This window comes from Oncorhynchus masou, chromosome 5 (assembly GCF_036934945.1).
Source record: "Oncorhynchus masou masou isolate Uvic2021 chromosome 5, UVic_Omas_1.1, whole genome shotgun sequence".
NCBI classification, from domain to species: domain Eukaryota; kingdom Metazoa; phylum Chordata; class Actinopteri; order Salmoniformes; family Salmonidae; genus Oncorhynchus; species Oncorhynchus masou.
Window position 1 is genome coordinate 52,316,062 of NC_088216.1, and position 7,304 is coordinate 52,323,365.

The 7,304-nt window shown below is 41.7% G+C and overlaps 1 protein-coding gene across 1 annotated transcript in view; it reads right to left on the minus strand.

Moving 5' to 3' along the window:
* LOC135539805 (lysyl oxidase homolog 2A-like) overlaps positions 1-1,707 on the minus strand; it is a 46,008-nt gene extending 44,301 nt beyond the window's left edge. Inside the window, exon 1 of the mRNA XM_064965940.1 lies at positions 1,585-1,707. The gene's annotated coding sequence lies outside the window, so the exon portion shown is untranslated. The remainder of the gene's footprint in view (positions 1-1,584) is intronic.
* Positions 1,708-7,304: the final 5,597 nt, after the last annotated feature.

Genomic DNA, 7,304 nt, shown 5'->3' on the forward strand with positions numbered 1-7,304 from the left:
TTTGGCCGCCTTCCTTCCAGTTCTCTTCTGCCAATGACTGGAACTAATTGCAAAAATCACTGAAGCATGAGTCTGATTTCTCCCTCTCTAACTTTAAGCATCAGCTGTCAGAGCAGCTTACTGATCACTCAACACCCAACTACCTCATCCCCATATTGTTATTTATCCTGTTGCTCTTTTGCACCTCAGTATCTCTACTTGCACATCATCTGCACATCTATCACTCCAGTGCTAATGCTAATTTGTAATTATTTCACCTCTATTTATTGCCATACCTCCCTACTCTTCTACATTTGCACACACTGTACATAGATTTGTCTATTGTGTTATTGACTTGTTTATGTGTAACTACTCTGTGGGTTTTTTTTGTCGCACTGCTTTGCTTTATCTTGGCCAGGTCGCAGTTGTAAATGAGAACTTGTTCTCAACTGGCCTACCTGGTGGAATAAAAAATCTAATCTATTTTTGTCTCATCTGACCATAGCACTCGGTTCAACCCAACTGCCAATATCGTTTAGCAAACTCCAGGCGTTTACATTTGTTGGTTGCTTTCAATAAAATAAAATAAATATGTCAACCCTTCCAAAGAGCCTATTGGCATGGAGGTGGCATCTAATTGTAGATTCAGAGACTTGATGACCCCAAGTTGATACCTAGTTCTGTATTTCTCCAACTGTGGCCCTTGGATTTTCCTTTGCCTCCTGAACCATCTTCCTCACTGTGTGTGGGGACAAGACACACATCCGTCCTTTTCCAACAAGTTTACCACTGTTCCAGTGATTTTAAACTGAGATTCATTTTTAAAAAGTAGAATGTTAATGCAGATTTTATTTCTAATGGGGTGCCTATAATTTTGACAACTATATTTTTTGTATTTCTTTGTATTACTTGTTAAACAAAATCACTTCCTTTGAGCAATTGTATTAGTGTAAAACAATATAATTTCTCAAAATGTTTTGTAAACCAATACAGCTAAGTATTTGTATTATTATTTATTTATTTTAAACAGTCTTTATCAAGGGGGACAATAATTTTGGAGTGGACTGTAAATACCTTAAGCAGTAGAGAACACATATCAAAGCCCCACCAACCGTTTCCCAACAAAAGGCAGACAAAGATAAGCCCCCCCCCCTCCTATTAGCAGATAATGATAATTGTCTCCAGAAATAAAAACAAAGTAGACAGGCCCAACCACTAGACTAAAAGTATACCAGCCCTTCTGGCATTTGCCTGAAATGCCAGATGGCAAGTCCCCACTGCTCAACCACATAAAGCAAGTTATGGCAAGGGTAGACAGTTTCCTAAAGTTGACTTGGATAGCTATTAGCGTACTAGGGGGTAACTAGCCCCACTTAAGAACAATGTCTAATTGCTGACACAAAAAAGTAACAATGCTAAGGCGAATAAACTATAGAGGGAAATAAATGGCTACAGTTTACACTTTTTTGTTATTTAATGAACTGCTGTTTTTAGAAAAAACGTGTTTTTTAAAAGTACCGGGGTAACTTCAAGATTTTCCCGTTATTTAATTAAAATGCTCTGCATCTGGAACAGCTATAATGTGCATAGAAAAGACCAACTTACTTGAAGAAATTCCGAAGATGACCTCGCGCCAAAAAGAGCAGCGTTTCAATCGATTGGGCTTCTCAATGTCTAGGCTGCAGCAGTGATGTCGTCAAGCCTTCACCCCGGTCGTTCCTTGAAACGTTCTCCTCCCTTATTATCTAAGGAAGCTGAGTCCTGCAGTCATGACGTCTTCGGCATCCTTCCCGCCCCCTTGTCCACAGAACGGTTATGAAACAACTGAACTTGGCTAGTTGTAGCACTAGTATGAAGTTCTGCCAGTTGCTAAGGGAAGAAAAAAACATTTCCACCAAAACAAATAGGTTATATTTCCATAAAGGCTTGCTAAAATGATCCCCATAAAATAGACTTTACATTGCACCAGACAATATAAAACACCAGTAGGCATAGGCCTGCCCTACATCACAGGCTACATAAGCTGCAAACACATTCTCTCACCTCAATTAGCCTAAAATTAGAATACTTTCCAGCAGCTAAACAAAGACAATTCCAGAAGTGTAAACAATATCCTGTGAACAATAAGCTTCTGAAGTGACAACCCCTGGATGTAGATCTGGGAAGTGTGATGGACGTTTTTAACATAAAGACCGATGCTTGAGATAGATTGGCTGTCGAGCACCTTCCTCTGTTGAGTTTCTCAGGTGTCTGACTCTGTCCGACTTTTAAAATACATCATTTCATCTTGATCTGTCAATGATCCTGTGTGTGTGTGTGTGTGTGTGTGTGTGCGTGCGTGTGTGTGTGTGTGTGTGTGTGTGTGTGTGTGTGTGTGTGTGTGTGTGTGTGTGTGTGTGTGTGTGCGTGCGTGTGTGCGTGTGTGTGTGTCAATAGCAGGTGATATCATGTATTCCACAGTGCTTTCACCATTTTTCCATGCCAGATCTGTGATTTCCTCAAGGAAGGAAAATATTAAAATGGTATTCAAACAGGACCATAGAGTGAGCCTACTATATCCTGAAGTTGATATTGTCGTGCTATTCCCCCATCAAGTGGCCGACAGAGAGTAGGCCCCTGCAGGAGTGTGATCACACCCAATACAGACTTTGGCTGGAACCTTCACACCTGCTCTGTGAATTTCTTTTAATAAAATATAGATAAAATACTATGAAAAATATTTTCTCAAGCAATCTAAGTGGAGTCAGCCTGCATATTAGGTTGGTGTTTAAAGGGTACAATATTTAGGATATTTACTTCAGTTATTAATTATCATTAAATATATATATATATGGATAGAGCATAACCTACAAACAAAAAGTTGACAGTGATTATTATTCTAGTAAAGTAAATACAAGAAAAGGCTAAATTAGTAAACGCTGGTGTGGTACTTACGCCAAGGTGTCAGTTTGTTTCACTGGACTGTGGCTTGGGTTTATTGATACAACATTGACAAAGCACTTCACTTGCAACAGTTTGTATCACTGAACTTGAATCAGAGAAACAAAGATTTTTTTTGTCGCACTGCTTTGCTTTATCTTGGCCAGGTCGCAGTTGTAAATGAGAACTTGTTCTCAACTGGCCTACCTGGTTAAATAAAGGTGAAATAAAAAATCGAATCTATTTTTGTCTCATCTGACCATAGCACTCGGTTCAACCCAACTGCCAATATCGTTTAGCAAACTCCAGGCGTTTACATTTGTTGGTTGCTTTCAATAAAATAAAATAAATATGTCAACCCTTCCAAAGAGCCTATTGGCATGGAGGTGGTTTTGGCTGGAGCCTTCACACCTGCTCTGTGAATTTCTTTTAATAAAAAATAGATAAAATACTATGGAAAATATTTTCTCAAGCAATCTAAAGTGGAGTCAGCCTGCATATTAGGTTGGTGTTTAAAGGGTACAATATTTAGGAAGAATTCACTACATAAGAGGAATGAATGGCAACCAGAACTCCCAAAAGAAATGTTATATAAAAGGTCATCCTTATTCCCAAATAATCCCTATCAAGACGGTTCCATATGTATGTTTTTATTGGTAATTCTATTGTGCTTCATTGTACTTTGCTTCAACTGATATGTTTTATGACTATTATATCGCTGTCTGTATTATTGATTCACTATAACATACGCTGCATGTCTTTGTTTAGGCTCAAAGATGCTCTCTAGGGAGAGAGGGAGGGGGACAGAAAGGGGAAACCTAGTCAGTTGTACAACTGAATGCATTCAACTGATATGTGTCTTCCGCATTTAACCCAACCCCTCTGAATCAGAGAGGTGCGGGGGGGGGGTGTTTCTAATCGACATCCATGTTTTCGGCTCCCGGGGAACAGTGGGTTAACTGCCTTGCTCACGGGTAGAACAACAGATTTTTTTACCTTGTCAGCTCAGGGATTCGGTCCAGCAACCTTTCGGTTACTGGCCCGAACATTGCCTCTGATGAGTCTCTGTGGGGTTGAGAGAAGACGGGGCACTGCCTCTAAGATGAATCTCTCAGGGGAACATGACACTAACACAAAAGCTAAAAGGTGGGAGGAAAGGGAGAAAGAGAGTGAGTGCGTGCGTGCATGCATTGGTGGGTGCATGCGTGAGTACACTGTAGCATTAATGCTTTGAGAGTGTATATTACATCATCATTAGACAGAATAGACTCGAGACTGAAGGTCTGACTCTGTTGTGTTGAAGCCCAATCCGGCTGGAAAGACGAGACTCCCCTCTACCCAGCTGTGTTCCCATGAAGAGTAACCAGTCTATGAAACTTCCATTTAAATTCAGCAAGAAAGACATATCTACCAAACAGAGGTACAAGAGCTATATCTTAAAAATACAGGACATGATCATATGCCCATAAGGTATTTATAAACATGTGTGTGTGTGTGTCCAGGTACTGTATGTACAGAGTAAGATGTATAATCTGTTTGTTCCACAGAAACCAACAGCAGAGATCAGAGTCAGATATTCCCAGTGGTCGGTCTGCCCAGCATCACACACACCTGGCCTTTATATAGTCAGGGTGAGATTATGTATATTGGTCTTAATTACCTCAGTGAAGGCATAGTTCTACACTATGTTGAAATAACTTTGGTGTTCCTTTGATCTGAACTTTTACATTTTGTGTGCTCAGTCACTTGGAGAGAATGTCATCACATTTGTGAGGAATGAGCTGAGTTCAGATCACCCAGAATTATTTTGAAGTCAGAGAGAGAACGAGGAAATGGTGGACGCTGATGATGAGAAGCAGGAGAGCAGTGCCAGAGATGGGGTTATGAAGATCACCATGCATGTCCTGAGGAACATGAAGCAGAAGATGCTTGCTGACACACTGGAGAAAAATAATTGAGGTCTTTATCAGCCAAACAAAGTCTATCAGATTAAGTATCAATTATCATGAGGTCCCAAATAAATAAAAACATTTTGTGCAGACTTTCAGCTTGAAATCCTGAATTACAGTACATAAAATCTCTGGTAACGGATGTCCTCTACATTGTTTGAATCCCAGCCCAGATATGTTCTGTGCTTTAATTCCTTGATGTTAGTCATGTAAATATTTCCCTTTGTTGAACATTTATTTGTCAAATGTTGACACAGTATGAGTGAACTCATTTAAACTAAGTAGACTTTACATCACAGATGTAGCTTAAACATGCACACTAATTAGTCTAATTAAAACTATACATTTATTACAGGTTCAATTCATCCCAAAGGTGTGTGATGGGGTTGAGGTCAGGGCTCTGTGCAGGCCAGTCAAGTTCTTCCACACTGATCTCGACAAACCATTTCTGTATGTACCTCGCTTTGTGCCCGGGGTCATTGTCATGCTGAAACAGGAAAAGTCCTTCCCGAAACTGTTGCCACAAGGTTGGAAGCACAGAATCATCTAGAATGTCAGTGTATGGTTTAGCTTTGAGATTTTCCTTCACTGGAACTAAGGGGCCTAGCCCGAACCATGAAAAACAGCCCCAGACCATTATTCTTCATCCACCAAACATTACAATTGGCACTATGCATTGGGGCAGGTAGCATTCCCCTGGCATCCGCCAAACTCAGATTTGTCCGTCGGATGGTGCCAGATGGTGAAGCGTGATGTGGTTGAAACAGCCTAATCCACTAATTTGAAGGGGTGTCCACATACAACATATACACTAAGGCTGGGATTAAATCCAAGGCGCATTAAACGGCAGCACATTGCTCTTCACATTTGAAGTGTCACGAACCGGCTCAAAGCCCGTAACAAAAGGGAGACAACGTGGAGATAAGGAGTAACAAAATATACATTTATTAAATAAGTAACTAAGTATAATATACAATGGTGTGTGTAATCAGTAGTGTAAGTGAGTGTTTTGCATGCATGAATGTGATAATGCAGGGTGTTGAAAGATGCTAAAGCAAACAACCAAAAAAACACCAAGAAACACAACAAAATCTATAAAGGCTTCTGCATGGAGAGAGTCTCCTCCATGAATGGGGAAGTGGTGTATTTATCCTGGGAGACACCGGGCCCAGGTGTTTCCCATGTAGCTGACGACCCTCCCAACTCCGCCCACCAGCATCCTAATAAGGAAACAACAAAGAGAGAATACGGCAGACAGAGTGGGAGGGTCGTCACACCCCCCCCCCCCCCCATAAAACCGGGGACCAACAAGGACCCCGGAACAAAATACCAGCCTCTGAGTTCCAAATTGACACAGCTTCTGCGCCACAAATTGATGAGGGTTTACGTGTTCACACTTACAATTTGCCCCAGCCAACCTCCTCCCCAGACCTCAGCAACCTTCGCACAGGAAGCAACATTTAAGAGGAAAGAAGAAAACAAGACCAGGAGGGAGCAGACAGGACAGAGAGGACATGACAATACAAAACAATGGTCAGTCACGTAAACATTTAGGAACAGGGCGCACGAGAGAGCGCATCAGCAATCACGTTTGCAGTCCCCCGGATGTGCCGCACATCGAGATGGAATGATTGTAAAAATAAACACCATCGCATTATCCTCTGGTTTGGACACATCATGGACCTCAAAAAAGTGAGGGGGTTATGGTTGGTGTAGACCACAATAGGTACTACCCCCGACCCGACATACACTTCGAAGTGTTGTAGCGCCCAAATGAGTGCTAGCGCTTCCTTTTCAATAATCGAATAGTTCAACTGATAATCGTTAAAACTTTTTGGAAAAGAAACTAACAGGCCTCTCAAGCCCAGACACATCTGCTTGCAGCAAAACTGCACCTGCCCCCACATGACTAGCATCCACCTGCAAGGTAAATGACAAATCCACGCGAGGAGCAGCCAGCACCGGAGTTGAGGTAAGCAACCTCTTTGCATCTTCAAAAGCGTGTTGACAACGAGTAGACCAAACGTAAACAGCCTTAGCTTTCGAACTCAAGGGAGTGACCACAGTAGAGAAGTTATTACAAAAACTACGGTAATAACCAATCATGCCCAAGAAATGCATCAGTTCCTTTTTAGTAGTTGGTGGTGGAAAAGCATCAATAGCCACCACTTTAGCCCGAGCAGGACGCACTTCACCCTGCCCAACCACTTTTCCAAGGTATGTAACGGTCGCCTGAGCAATCTCACATTTAGCCAGATTGATTGTGAGGCGACCCGCAGCCAGATGTTCGAACAAGGCTTGAATACGGGACAGATGTTCTTCCCAAGTATCTGCATATATCATGACATCGTCCAAATAAACAGCGCACCCGGTCAGACCGGCGACAACCCTGTTCATAAGTCGCTGAAAAGTGGCAGGTGCATTACGCAGTCCGAAACTCATAACCGAATACGAGTA